Here is a 15,655-nt window from a genome sequence, read left to right on the forward strand (position 1 = left end):
ATATATTTACATTTAAGACAGGTTAAAATATTTGGAGTATGTGTGAGTGAGGAAGAAAGGGTATAGACACACACAGAGCTTTGGAAATTAGATACCAAGAGTTAAATTAATGTGTAATAACCTTGTACAGAGAAGAGGAGGAAGCAAAAGTGGTTCAAAATCATAAATTTTAATACTAACAGTGGGGGTAACTACCCTAATTAGAAATGCACATACAACGTCCAGATTGGTTGATGTAATAATATATAACAGAGTCAATTCAAAATTGGTCTGGAAAATTTTAAAAAGAACTATTTAAAATGAAACGTACTTACTATTTAAATAAAAAGGTGGAAAACACTAGAATGATTTATTTATCATTAGACATTGAGACTTCTACACAAGATGGTGGCATAGGTAAATGTGGAACTCACACTCTCTGACAACCACTGCCAAATGAAACAGTCACCTGAAAGGTAGCTGAACGGAAGTCCCAAAGCTAAAGGTTTAAAATGAGCCACACTGAGACAGGTAGAGGGCTGAAGACGTGCCTTGAGCTGGTGCCACACCCATGTAGACAGTTCAAATTTGGGGGTTATATTTTGACTGCAGAGATCCCCCCTATGGAGTAAGTGATCCCAGCCCCACACCAAGTTCCCCAGTCCAGGGGTCCAGTGATGGGAAGTGATGTCCCCATCACTTCTGGTTGTAGAAACCAGCAGGGATTACAGCCGAGTGAGGCAGAGTCAGCAGGAGTCACAGGTGTCCTATTAATGGGCCTGTGCATGGACTTACTGGAACTCAGTCCCTTGGAGCTCCAGCACTGGGGCAGCACTGTGAAAGGCACCAGGGACATATGGGGAGGAAGTGAATTGTCTGACTTTGGGGCCTGGGCTGGAGGGGCAGCTTCTCCCAGACACACATGCTGAGTGTTCCCCACAGGCACAGGAAGGTACCAAATCTGAGTCTCTATAAACATGGTTCACACTGTTCACCCCACCCTGATGATTCCCTGAGGCTCTTCCCATCCAACTTGTCAGCACAGTCCAGCCACTTCCAGGGGATTGTCATGCAAACAGCCTGTCTTGGCTCACACCAAAGTCTCTCAGAGTCTGCAAAACCCAAACCAGCAGTGTCTGGGCTCAGTGTGCCCTGAACCTCAGCTAAGTGTCCCTAGGCCAGCAGCAGTGGCAGCCAGCCTCAGGGGACAGTGTGGCCTCTCCCTGCCACCTACAAACCCAGCACAAGTGGCAGTCATTAGCAGATTTCTTGGCAGCTCATGCTAGGTGTCTCCAGGATGGGCAGAGATGGTAGCTGACCTTGGCCTGCACATCCCGGGAGGCCTGGGAGACAACATACCCAGTGGACAGCTTCAGACCACACCAGAGTGCCACCTGATCACCCCCACCAGTGACACACTCAAAGGGTGGAGTCAGCAGACACCAGAGCCCTGCTGAAGTGAGTTCTGCCCCATGGGGTCTGCCTCCTCCCAGCTGTTCCTCTGCTGTGGTTTCTGGCCCTCTTCTTGCTGTTCACCAACCTGCAGTGAATTCCTTCCATTGATGTGCCAGCAGCATCTTTGAAAGCCTGCCATAATTGGGAGAAAATATACAAAGTGATGAAAAGCAAGAACCTACAACCAAGATAACTCTATGCAGAAGAGCTGACATTTAGAATCCAAGGACAGATAGAGAGCTTCCCAGCCCAGAGGAACCCAAAGGAGTTTATCATTTCCAAACCAGTATTACAAAAAATGCTAAAGGGTCTTCTCCAGGTAGAAAAGACAGCTAAAAATTTGAAATAAAATGGAAATAAGTATGTGTTTCTGAACCATTAGTTTCAAGGCTAACAGAGAACATGTTTCATTTAAAAACTATAGGGGAGCAGAATGAACAAGGAACAAGACATGCTCCCTGCTAAAGGCTCACTTCAGGTGGAAACACACACACAGACTGGGAATAAAAAGACAGAAAAATAAATGTTCTGAAAATAAAAACAAAAAGATATCAGGGTAGCAATGCTTACAGCAGACACAATCTTCTTTCAAACTAAGGCTATAAAAAGAAGCAAAGAAGGACTGGTACTGAGAGGACTTAAGAAGTAGAAATGTGTAAGACAACATCAGACAGCCATAGAAAAACCACCCAAAATCTTTAACATTCAACTTATAAAACTTGCTATTCACATGTATGGTGAACTTCAAAAAGTTTTTCAGCTTCATATTTCACTAGAGAGTGAACATTAACCCACAGCATCATATCAACACATGCATAGAATGACTTACAGTACTTTTCTCATCATGTAAATTTTAGAATCAGCTTGTCAGTATTAAAAGCATAATCTTGTGGTGCTTCATCTTAACTGGATGTTTTTCAAGATGTCCCTGAGAAGATATGTACTCTTGAAACTAGGATTTGAGCATCTGACATTTTTGTCCTGGAAAATGCAGAACTGGGGCCATTCATGTATCTCAGGTTCATCCACCCTGATAGTCCATTCTACCCAGCCATTTCACCTCCTTCCTAACAGGACACTGTTTGTGAAACAGGGGTATTTCACATTTTTAGGCTACAACTATTCCTTTTGATGTGCTTGACAGAAGTCAACAAAGAATCTGCCCCCAGGCACTCATGGGTACTTTTCTGTGACTGAAATGAGTATGAGGGGGAATCTCATTTCCTAGACAAGGTGAGTCTATCTTCCTATTGTCTTCAGATGAATTACTACCCTACGTGGAAGAGTCTCTATCCCTGGGCCTTAACTGAACTCCAAGTTCCTGTTAACGTCTTTTGAAGCAAGATGTATGTTGTGCTGTGGAATGTGTTCTGGCTTCTCAATCCACCCAAAGAGCAAATACCTACATGTGGTTAAAATGAAGTTGTTGTGCATATCAACTATGGAAGAAAGTGTGTACTTATACAGTATCCTGCACAAAACATGGAAACCATGTAGTCCTACTTCTTCCCCTTGTACATTAAGTTCAGGGACCCCTGGATAAGACACATGGGCTGGCTGACCCTTAAAGGGTGGAGCTGTCTGGCTCCCAGTGCTGAATTCACTCCCAGTCTCTCAGGGTTGACAAAAGAAAGGAGAGGTGGTTATTATAGGTGGTGGCGGTCCAAGGTCTTAAGGAAAGCATTTTAGATACATGTGAACATTTCTGGTCAAGGTTGGACGATGTCTAAAACCAGAGAGCTGTCCTGACATTCAAATTCCATGATTAGAAATTTGAATTTACTTTGCACCCTCAGGTTGGGGCTACTCATCCATCAGGGAATGTGGTGCAGTCCCACTGCAAGGTCTCCAGCAGAGCTCTTGAGAATTTGTCTTTCAGTTGTTAATGTGAAGCTGAAGAGGCGAAGTCAGAGGATGTGGTGGGCAGGGTCCCCACACCACAGTGTGCACCGTGCAAGGGGCCTGCCACACAGGAAGAGGACCAGCTCTGCTCACCCTAAAAATAGCAGGTGTGGGGTGTTTCACTTGAGCCACATTAGTCAATGTGCCTCAGTTCTCAAGGGTCACATTTGGTTTTCCTAAACGCTACAAACACATATTGATTTAATATCACTTCCTGCCACTTGAAATGCATACCAATTACACCATTTATGACACTCAATATTCCTGGGCCAAGCTAATATATAAAATGGTTACTAATGTGAAACTATTTTTAGAAGAAATAGGAAATCCATCCCCCACCTAGTATTTATGACACCTAGGTCCAGTTGCATATTTTTTTTACTCTCCTGTCTAGCAGAAATCAATGTGTTGGACAATTTGATTGTGCATTTCTAGAACAGGACAAAACAGGGAGAATCTGCTTTTATTGTTTTAGCTGAAATCATTTCTTGCATATGAGTCAAAACTCAGTTCCTCATTCCTTGTGTCACTATAGACATAGAGACAAATTATATATGTGTAGTGAGAGAAGAGACAGAGAGAGAGAGAGAGAGGGAGAGAGAGAGAGGGAGAGAGAATGAATTAGTTTGGTAAGGTTGCCTCAGCAAAAGACAACAAACTGGGTGGCTTAAGACAGCAGAAATTTCTTGTATTGTCTCACATTCCGGATGCCAGAGAGGTTGATTGAAGGTGGAGATAAATAGACACACTGACTGATACACAGGTGCATAGACACACAGATGCAGATTACTGGTTACATAAATAGATGGGTAGATACACAGCATCTCCAACATTTGCCGTCAACAGACACCATTAACTTCCCTTCTCTCTCTGTAAGTTTTTCTAACATCAGGCTAGAAGAAAAATCTTTATCCAGATTTATTGAGAGTCAGTAGAAAAATATAAGAGTAATTTAAGATGATTATGTGTAAATATCTGAAAAAGAAAGAGAGGATTCAAATTTTGAGCCAAAAATTGTTTTACAGTAGAATATAATGAGTTAGAAATCTTTTTCCTCTTTCTTTAATATACTTTATTGGTTATGCTATTATAGTTGTCCCATTCTCCTTTGTTTATCCCCCTCTGCCCTGTACACCCCTGCCACTATCATTCCCCCAACTTAGTTCATGTCTGTGAGTTGTACTTGTAAGTTTTTTGACTTCTCCATTTCCCCTACTATTCCAAACATCCCTCTGTCTATTTTACCTACCTTTTATGCTTCTTATTCCCTGTATCATTTCCCCCATTCTACCCCTCCCCACTGATAACCTTGCATGTGATCTCTATTTCTCTGAATCTGTTCCTGTTCTAGTGGTTTGCTTAGTTCATTTTTCTTTTTTTTTAATGCTAAGATACTGATAGTTGTGAGTTTGTTATCATTTTACTGTTCATAGTTTTGATCTTCTTTTTCTTAGGTAAGTCCCTTTAACATTTCATATAACAAGGGCTTGGTGATGGTGGACTCCTTTAACTTGACCTTATCTGGGAAGCACTTTATCTGCCCTTCCATTCTAAATGATAGCTTTGCTGGAAAGAGTAATCTGGGATGTAGGTCCTTGTCTTTCATGACTGTGATTACTTCTTTCCAGCCCCTTCTTTCCTGAAAGATTTCTTTTGAGAAATCAGCTGATAGTCTTATGGGAAGTCTTTTGTAGGTAACTATCTCCTTTTCTCTTGCTGCTTTTAAGATTCTCTCCTTAATTTCAATCTTGGCTAATGTAATTGTGGTGTGCCTTGGTGTGTTCCTCCTTGGATCCAACTTCTTTGGGACTCTCTGAGCTTCCTGGACTTCCTGGAAATCTGTTTCCTATGCCAGATTGGGGAAGTTCTTCATTGTTTTTTCAAATAAGTTTTCAATTTCTTGGTCTTCCTCTTCTCCTTCTGGCTCCCTTATGATTCAGATGTTGGAACATTTAAAGCTGTGCTAGAAGTTCCTCAGCCTCTTCTCATTGTTATGAATTCTTGTTTCTTCACTCTTTTCTGGTTGAAAGTTTATTTCTTCCTTCTGCTCTAAACCATTGATTTGAGTCCTGTTTCCTTCCCATCACCATTGGTTTCCTGTAGATTTTTCTTTACTTCACATAATGGAATCTTCAGTGCTGCCTGGGTCTTTTTTATGCTGTTGAAGTACCCAATGAGTTCCTGGAGCATTCTGATAACCAACCAGTGTTTTGAACTGTGCATCTGATAGGTTGGCTATCTTTTCATTGCTTAGTTGTATTTTTCCTGGAGCTTTGAACTGTTCTTTCATTTGGTCCATTTTTGTTTCTGTCTCAGTGCACCTGTTCTGTTGTAAAGGGTGGAGCCTTAGGTATTCACCAGGGCAGGGCATCCCATGTGGCTGTGTTTGATTCTGTGTTGGGGAGGGGTCTGAGAAGTAACAGTGCTGCTTGCTCTGCTCTCTGCTCGTTTTCAGTCACTTCCCCAGCTCCCCCCAATCAAATTTGGCCCTTCTGGTGTTGATTCCTGGGTGGATGGGTTTGTGTACTTTCTAGGAACTCATGGGTCTGTCCAATCAACTCTCCTTTGAGGCTGGGAGTTTCTCCCACTGGAGCCTCAACCCCTACAGGTTTTCCAGTCAGAGGCTTTGAGGCTTTATTTTCCTGTGCTTGGACACTGGGTTGTGTGGTCTGTCTCGCTCTCCAGTTGTTTCTCCCAGTTTATCTGACTGTCAGTGTGGGACTGCCCAGTCTGCCAGCCACTGCCTTCCCCACTCTGCCAGTTGCCACCTTACTGTGAATTCTCTCCACCTGGCTGCCCATCTCTGCCCCTCCCACAGGTCTGGATGAATGTTTCTTCTTTACCTCCTTGGTTGTTGGACTTCCATTCAGTAGAATTTTCTGTTAAGTTCTCATTTGTGTTTTGTTTTTAAATTTGTTGTTGTCCTTCTTTTGGTTGTGCAAGGAAGCACATTGTGTCTGCTTACACCTCAGTCTTTGTTGGAAATCTTTGATTTAGAAATCTGAGAGGGGAAATACCCAACTGAATAGACACGTTAACATAATTCTTCCTCCATGTGTGGTTTGGCTCAGTAGATAGAGTGCTGGCCTCTGAACCAAAGAGTCACTGGTAAAATTCCTAGTCAGGACACATGCCTGAATTGTGGGCCAGGTCCCGTGTAGGTGGTGCATAAGAAGCAACCACACAGCCCTGGCTGGTGTAGCTCAGTGAATTGAGCACGGGCTGCGAGCCAAAGTGTCGCAGGTTCGATTCCCAGTCAGGGTACATGCCTGGGTTGCAGGCCATGACCCCCAGCAACCGCACATTGATGTTTCTCTCTCTCTTTCTCTCTCCCTTCCCTCTCTAGAAATAAATAAAATCTTGAAAAGAAAAAGAAGAAACCACACATTGGTCTCTCTGTCTTTTTTAACTCCCTTACCCCCTCTCTAAAAATAACTAAATGAGAAATATTTTTTTAAATAAAAACAATTTTTCCCATGATGGAAGTCTTTTTTAACTCCCTTACCCTCTCTAAAAATAACTAAATGAAAAATTTTCTTAAATCAAAACAATTTTTCTCCTGATGGATGAGACACAACTGAAGTTCCAATTATGACAGGGGAATACAATATTGGGGAAATTTCCAAAACGCAGCTTAGAGAGACCTGCAGTGGGGAATGAAGGTACTTGGGGACTAGAGTGAGGAGGGCAAATGTCATATCTACGGTGTCAGAAGGAAAGAAGTGAGTGTGACATTTAGTAACAGCTCCAGAGAACAATAATCAAACATTTTACAGAGATGAGGAAGACCAGCTAAGTGACAGGAGGTACGTATGTAAAAATAAAATCAATATCTTGTCCTTGTGGTAATTGAAAGAAATGATGGATGACTTAAAATGAAAAGCTCATATTTTAAACTGGATTGTATACATTAAAAAGATAAGTTTAAAAAAAAAAGATAAGTTTTATTTTATGTGCATTGAACTCAGAATCACATCAAGAGGCGCTGAGAATAAACCACTCAGCTGGGAGTGAACCCCTCAGCTGGGAATGTGTGAGCGGGTTGCTGCTTTGAGAAGATAGCCCTCTCTGGGAAAAGATTGTAGGGGTGAGGAAGGGATGATGAACTGTGATAAAACTCCAGCCCTAATCTAGCACAGAGGTGATGAGCTGATCAGTACTCTGTGTGGTTTATGAGAATTTCTTGTGAAACCCAACATAACTCCCATAACACAAATACATTTGAAGTTGAGTGAAAAGAAGCAGGACATTTCTTTGTCATTGTCTCAGTCTAGGAGGTGTGCAGAGAGTGTGCTCTGTTCCGATGGGCTAAGAGGGTGCCCATGACAAGCCCAGTGTGGCCATGACCCAGGTGTGTGAGTCTGGGGAGGGGAGGTGGGCACTGGGAAGGGTCTGCTTTGTAGGGAGGACTTGGTTCTGCTTAGGACAGAGTTTAGCTCAGCCTGATCTTCCACAACATGGAAGTTCAGGTGGGGGTCCTTGAATGTGCTGGAATGAGGTGGAGACCTGTGGAAAGGCTTTGTGCAGGTGATGGTCTCTGACAGGTAAGTTCAGGTGCATCGGAGTAAACCCCTCAGCTGGGAGTGAGGGTCCACAGGAGGACAAAAATGAGGCTGATGGGGTCACATGCCCATGATGTCTTGGGTCTTCACCTGAGTATGACAGTGGAGGGGAACTGGATCACAGAAAGAGAGCTGTGGGTGTGTTCACTGTGTGGGGGAAAGAGAGGGGTGAGCTGAGGGTTTGTCTACACTCTGTCTGGGTGGCCTGGGGAGCCTATGGGAGTGTGCGAGGACTGACCACCCCACTGAAGGGCAAGAGGCAAGGGGAGAGGATTACAGCACTGTCACTTGACCCACAGAGAGAGCCACCCACTGTCCTGGCTGAGTGTGTGAATTTGTCTCTCCCTCACACTTCCTCTCTCTGACTTCCTCATCTCTGTGAGCAGGAGACCTTCTCTCCATCCCTCCCATCCAGGCCTCTGAGCATGTCTGCCTCCTCACTGCCCTGCTCTGTGAGGGGTAACCCTGCATCTGACACTGGTCACTCCATCCCCATGAGCTGGGCAAAAGCACCAGTTGCAGACAATTCACAAGTTTTAATCTAAGACAAGAGGAAATATTACGGACCCTCTATTGTGAGCCAGTCCCTTCCCCTCTCCCTTTACCCTCGTTGGAGACAAGGGTGGAAGCTCAGCTCTCACAGGTGTTGTGAAGATCAGTGGAGCCTGAGACATGAAAAGGCTCCATCTGTGTCATTTCTGGGCTTGATTAAGAGGTGGGCATGAGAGTGTTTGGGAGGAAGGGCTACTTGACAGCCGCACATGTATCCCCCAAGCCTTCGGGGGCCATCAGAAGCTACAGAGCATCCTTGGTTGATGGCAGGTGAGCCCAGACTGAAAGGAGACAGGAAGGACACTGCTCATCCTGGATCCTGGACTCACCACACTCAGGAGTGAGGGTGGGAATCCCACCAGGGGCTGAGCACTGGGCACTGAGGTCATCTCAGACCTGGTGGGAGTCTCATCTTTCATGAGATTTCCTGGGGATATGAGGCCACTTGTGAGGCAAAAAGGATCCACAGGGAACCATGGTGACTTAATTAGATTTCTTTTTAATAAGTTCTTGTAACACAGAATTGAGCATTTTAAACTATACATTTCACTGGAATGTAGTAAATACACAACAGATGGACCACAGATTTTATCTAGTTTTAGTAACAAATTTGTGTAACCCCACACCCAAATTACATGAAGCCTTCAGTCTCCCATCTCTCCTTCTCGTCAGCCCCTGGCAAGCCCACCTGACTCCTGTCTCTGTGGGCTTCCTCCTCCTGGATGCTTCATACAAACACAGTCACAGAAAATGTGATCTTTTCTCTCTGGCTTCTGTCACTTAGCTGCAGAATGTTGACATTCACCCACCAGGTAGCAGGTGTCAGTACTTTGTTTTTATGGCTGAAAAAACCCTCCCTGGTTTTGAAGACACCACATTTGTTTATATGAGTGGGATCCAGCATGAAGGGGTGTGTAGATATGAAGCCAAACCAGCCTTGTGGGGCAGCCCATCAGGTCCCAGGGGTGAGAACAGAGGGACAGTCAAAGGGAGTCAGTGAGGATGAGGAGGGACAGCCCCACAGTGGGAAGGAGGAGGCGTCTCCACAGGAACCCGGCTCACGTTTCCTGTCCCCAAACCTCGTCTGACACCTCTGCTCCCCTGGACACATCAGCAGACAGTTTCCCCACCTGTGGTTCAGCTGTCCTTCCCCACCCCCTGGGTCATCAGATGGGCATGGTTCCCTTTTTCTGAACGGTGCCCTGTCACCTCTGTGTTCATGTCCTGGCTGCAGTGTGGGTTCTCCTCTAGCTGTCTTGAGCCTGAAGCAGCAGCACCCCGAGCACCACCAGGGCCAATCCAACCACACCCATGCGGATCAGGTTCTCCACTGTGTAGTCTAGGGTTTGAGAGGCTGCAAAATGTGGAGACAGAGGTCAGCATGGTCAGGCAGTCCCTAAACCCGCAGGATTCTAATATCTTCCCCAGGATTCCTCCTCCCATTGACATCAGCATCACTGGGACGTCTGAATCCAGCTCTGGCTCCCAGCCACCATGACAAGAGTGAGCTGTGCCTAAGAGCTCAGGTTAGGGAAAAAATGGTCTAATTTCAGGAATAATGTGGAGCTGCTGTGAGTTCTGTGTTCAATCTGAGACTGAAGACCCAGAATCTTACTGCCCTGGAACTGAGAGATCCCACGTTTTCCACCCGTGAGGGCCCAGGTGCATGGAGGAGGGGTGGTGTTGTGGGCTCCTGAGTGGCAGGCGCACAAATGGGTGAAAGTCTGGGGCAGCATCCCCTTCACCCCACTCTGGGGTCTGCTGTTTAATCATCACCTGGACATTTTCATCTGTTTATTGTTTCATTAGTTCATTTTATATAATAACAAAACTACCACGGGAGATAAAATTACCAGATTAGATATATGGGCATGTGGATGAACATTTGTAGATACAGTGTAGGCACATAAATTTAATATCTATTTTAGAGTAAATACAGGGTGAGAGAAGAGTAGGTTTACAGTTGTGAATTCATGAAATACAGAGTTATTTATTGTGTTATTTATTAATTGTTGCATTATTTTTTATACAAACAACTTTAATCCTACTTTTCCCTCACCCTCTCTATGTACATTTTATAGAGTGTATTATAAAATGTCATATAAAATGAATCTGTATATATATAGTTATACATATAACCACTCATATAAATACTAACTTATATATCATCATCTGTATCTACATATATTTGTGTGGTACCATTAATTATTGTTGTGTGTATGAGGACAGAGAGACATGAAAGAAACAGGTGATAGCCCTGGCTGGCGTAGCTCAGTGGATTGAGCGTGGGCTGTGAACCAAAGTGTCGTAGGTTCTATTCCCAGTCAGGGTACATGCCTGGGTTGGAGGCTTGACCCCCAGCAACCACATATTGATGTTTCTCTCTCTCTCTCCCCCGCCTTCCCTCCCTTCCCTCTCTAAAAATAAATAAATAAAATCTTAAAAAAAAGAAACAGGTGATAAGGAGGCAGGTCCCCAAAAGGGTCTAGTCTGGTCTTCCATGGGTAATGAAGTGTCCTCTGTGGGATGTAGGGAGAGGCCAGAGGAGAAGGGGGACTGGGACTCGGGGCCTTGGAACATGGGGTCAGAGGTCAGGTCAGGACCCAGAAGGGGCAGGCACCATCTTCTTCTCCTTTTGGACAAACTCTAGGAAGTGTGGCAAGATTTCATGGATGGATAGCTAATCATGTGCTTTGTACCCCAAAACACAACCTCCATGCACTACTTAGCAATGCTGCTAACCAAGGAAGCCCGCAGTTGTGGTTTTCAAACTTAAGGAACAGAGAAATTGCCCCCAGTTGTACTATTTTGTGAGCACCAAAAGTAGGAAATTATGGGAATCTGCTTCCCCTCTTGATATAGAAAACAAGATGTAACAAAATTATTGACTTGTCCTAATTCCAAAGATGTACACAAAAATTGTAAATATCAGCTCACACAATGCAGAAAATGCACATGGACAATAAATGTTACTCATTTGCACTAATATCCAAGTGGTTAGAAACAAGAAACTTCTATAATTGTGACTCAAGTGGTTATAAATCAGACAGAAAAGATAATTTTTGGAGATCAGTATATGTCAGTTAAAAAAGCATCCCTAATAACACTCTAATGAAACAGAAAAACACATTGAAACATAAAGGTCAATAGCGTATTTGATATAAAATGCAGACATCTTAATGAGTTTGCCTTGAAATAATTTGGGCTATGAATAAAACTCTTTTCCATAGGTAAAGCTGTGGAATATTTTACTTGGTCTTTTTATCATGTGGAATTTGGAAAGAGAAAAATAGGTATACAGTGTGCCATAAGTGAAATGACCTTAGATTTGTGTTATTATAATTTTCTCATTGTACTAGTGAGATAAATTGAGAAACAATCCAACAGGAGAGGATTTTAGGAAGCTATACTGGTCATGAAATAAATATGCCCAAACCAATACCTTCCCTACATGTACTTACTCCTATTTAGACTGTATAAAGGAATCTAATAGCTTACACACAAATTACATTATTAGATGTGCAGTTCTGAAAGTTGCTCAGTTTTACAAATACCTATCAAAGTGCTTCTGAAGTTCACTAAAACCTGATTTGAAATGTGTGTAATGCAAAGACTTAATAGTAACAAGAAGTAATTCTCCACAACAAATGTCTGAATTTCGTCTTCTCTATGAAAATAGGAATAGCATTATAGACAGTTGAAGGTTGACTCCATATAATGTGAATTACACTGTTATTCTGTATACTGATACACTGCTAGAAAGGTCTCAGAAAAGAACAGGAAAAGACATGGCCCCCCAGAACCACGGAGCAGACAGGGGAGCCCTCAGTGTGGGTGGGAGCCCCCAGCTCCTCCTCAGCAGGGCACAGCCCCTCCTCACTCTCAGGTACTGGAGGCTCCAGGTGAGCCCAGGAGCCTGTAGAGCTGGACACTCAGGGGAGGGGTGGGGAAGCTGCTTTCTCTGGGTGAGGGCCCAGTGGGGGCTGGGACCCCAGGGGCTCAGACTCTGAGATGAAGATGCAGGAGGTTAGTGGGGGAGGGGATCTGTCCTCTCTGCTCAGTCTAACCACCTTTCTCCTCACTTCTCACACATCTCACTCCACCCTCCTGCTCTTTCTCTGTGCTGAGATTGAGAACAGGGGGCTCAGGGGTGGGAGGCCCTGTCTCCTTCCACCTTTAAGGGGCTGGATTCCCTCTAGGAACTTCCTGCACTCCTCATTTATTTCTCTCCCCGAATGTCCAAGGGACAGGGCCCTGAGCTGAGTGAGCACAGAAATGACAGGGTCACAGGCCCCTCACCTGAGACCAGGAGCTCCAAGGGGTCACTGGGCTGTGACAACAGGTAGGGGCTGCTGTGGTTTGCACTGTAGCACCTGTAGGTCCCCCCATGGGCTGAGGTCAAAGGACCCAAGGAGAACTCTGCCTGGTGCTGCTGAGCTCTGGACTGTGATCTGAGACGCAGGGTGGGACCAGCTGTCCCCTCCTTGGACAGAAGGAAAGTGTCCCTTGGGCTCCGTGACTGACACAGCAGGGTCACCTTTTCTCCTGAGCCCACTGATGGGCCTGGCTGCACTGAGAGGGAGGGTTTGTCAGCGAGCCATCCTAAAGAGAGAGAGGGGAGTGGGTGAGTGGCTATCGTCTACCTAGTTTTGACCTGAGAGTCACCAGGTCCCTTTCTAGGATCCTCATTGCTGTCTCTCTGTTTTCTCTGCATTTTCCCCTCCCATTTCATCACCTATTTCTTTCTCACCGCCCCCCCCCCACTCCTTGGAGACCCCACGCCCCTTCTCCTGACCATCACCATCTGAGACCCCCCAGAAGGGCCTGAGCACACTCCAGGTCCATGACAGAACCCAATGGTTACTCACCTACCACCAGGATGTCCAGAGGGTCACTGGGGCGTGACCACTCAGAGGAGAGGCTGTGTCCACCATAACACCTGTACATGCCCCCATGGGTACTATTCACAGTGCCCAAGGGGAAATTAGCCTGAGGGAGCCCAGCCTGGGGCTGCAGGACAGAGCTCTGATGGAGGTCCTGTCCCCCTTCCTTGGACAGAACGAATCTGTCATAGCCGATGTCAGAGCGACACTGGAGGGTCAGGTTCTGTCCAGAGGCCACAATGGGGCCCTGCTGGGTCAGGAGGGAGGGCTTCCCTGAACCACCTGCAGGGACCAGACAGGAGTGACAGGGCTGGTCCTCCCATGAACCCTCCTCCTGGCCTGGTCCCCAGGCCCCACCATCTCTCTCTCTCTGTGTCTCTGACCCAGAAGCCCCTGTGCTCCACTCACCCCACCTCTCACATGGAAGTCTCCCCTGCCAGCAAAGACCCTAGTAACTTGTCTGCTACCTCAAAATATGGAAGGACCAGCTTGGGACTTCCTCACCTGACACCAGGAGCTTGAGGTCGTTACTGGGGAGTGAGCACACATGGGATCTGTTCCTGTAACAGCCATAGCATCTGAATGTCCACCTGTGGCTGGGGGTCACAGGGCCCACAGAGAACAGGGCCTGGACCTGCCCACTGGGGTGTTGCTTTGAGTCTAGGGTCCCGGAGAGCCTGTTTTCTCCTTCCTTAGTCAGAATGAACCTGTGAAATCCTTGTCCAGAGCCACACTGGAGGGTCACGTTCCCTCCTGAGGTCACAACAGGGCTGGGCAGGGCTGAGAGGCTGGGTTTGCTGTAGGATCCTAGGAGAGAAGGAGGCAGCATGTTCAATGGGGCTCACACCTCCCTCACGTCCCTCAGGGCTGGGCTGTGAGGGGGAGACACCATAGAGCATCCCCCTCCCTGAGGATGGATCATTAGGCTGGGACCCCTAGTTTTCCCTCACCTTTTAGCACCAGCTCCAGGGGGTCACTGTGCTCTGACCAGCCAGTGGGGCTGAGATAGGAACAGTGATATTTCCCTGCATCATACTCTGTCATGTGTGTGATGGAGAAGTTGACCTTGTTCCCTGCATGTAGTGGCTTCTGTCTGCTCCAGGGCTGTGGGTCTCCCTCTTTATCCAGACGAAACTCCTGGGCCTGCAGGGCCCCCTGACACCAGATAGTCACAGAGCTCCGCAACAGGGCCAGAGGGCCTGGCTCAGCCCAGAGGGTGGGTTTGGGGAGGGTCCCTGGAAGGAATTAGAGCCTGAGTCAGCTCCAGTGCCCAGATCTCAGCCCCAACCTTCTCAGACATCCCCCATCCATTAGCCCGGAACTTCTGTTCTCTATCCCCAGCTGCCTAATGGGGAAACACTTTGTCATTTATGTGGAGAGGCTCCTGGGAGCCCTGGGGACAGACTCACCTGCCTGCACTGGGGTCCTCGGGTGCACAATCAGCCCTGCAAGAGAATCCCTGTGAGAGATTTGCCCTGAATCCTGAGAATAACCCTCCTCCCCGGGAGCCTCCTGAGCCCTGGGGTCCTGACAGAGCAGGGCATCTCCTCCCCCCTCACATCTCACCAAGGCACAGCAGGGCTGTGAGGCTGGGGGGCATGGCATCTCCTCTCTGAACCTAGTTGTGCAGAAGGAAGAGACCACGGTGTGTTCAGTGTAGACAGACTCACAGGGTGTGGCAAGTGGGAGGTTGTCCGTCCCTATCACGAGGTTGTTACGTCACCAGACCTGAGGAAGGGGTATAGTGTGGCCCCAGGAGTCCAGCTCTCATTCTCTTGATGCAGGAAGAATTAAACCTGGAGCCTCCTGAGACGTCCTTGCAGGTGAGGTGACCCAGGGCATGTCCTTCCAGGTCAGAGCCTCCCCCATGGGATCTCGTTCCTTCCCCACCCAACCATCAGCCCCTCCATGTGATTCCTCCCCATGGACAGTGGTCACCAGGCCCTGGAGACATTGCAGGAAGATGGGGATCCCTGTGCCTGCAGAGCTCAGCTCAGCAGAGATAGGGTCCCCTTCTCACTGTGCAGTTCAGGCGAGTGTCACTGTGACAATGAGCACAAAGGACAGATTCGGGGAAGTGAGGGAAGGACACATGCCCCCCTCCCTGGCCCAGAGTGTGGTTTTCTTTCTGTCCCAGCTACCTTCACCTATTTCTTATTTTTTCTTAGCAACAGTGTCCACCCACCTTCCTGGGGACAAGCCTCTGAGTGACCCCTTCCCCCTCAGTGTCCCTTGTTTCCTGGTTCAAGCGTCCTCCTCTTGCTGTGGTCCTGTCTTCAAGCTTCAGGGGACATTGATTTGGGTTACAGTCCTGATTTTTAC

General features: G+C 46.6%; 1 pseudogene; it reads right to left on the reverse strand.

The window, feature by feature from the left end:
• Positions 1 to 9,007: 9,007 nt before the first annotated feature.
• Positions 9,008 to 14,933, reverse strand: LOC114510896 (annotated as a pseudogene).
• Between the last annotated feature and the right edge of the window lie 722 nt (positions 14,934 to 15,655).

Source organism: Phyllostomus discolor, chromosome 12, assembly GCF_004126475.2.
Source record: "Phyllostomus discolor isolate MPI-MPIP mPhyDis1 chromosome 12, mPhyDis1.pri.v3, whole genome shotgun sequence".
Lineage (NCBI taxonomy): Eukaryota > Metazoa > Chordata > Mammalia > Chiroptera > Phyllostomidae > Phyllostomus > Phyllostomus discolor.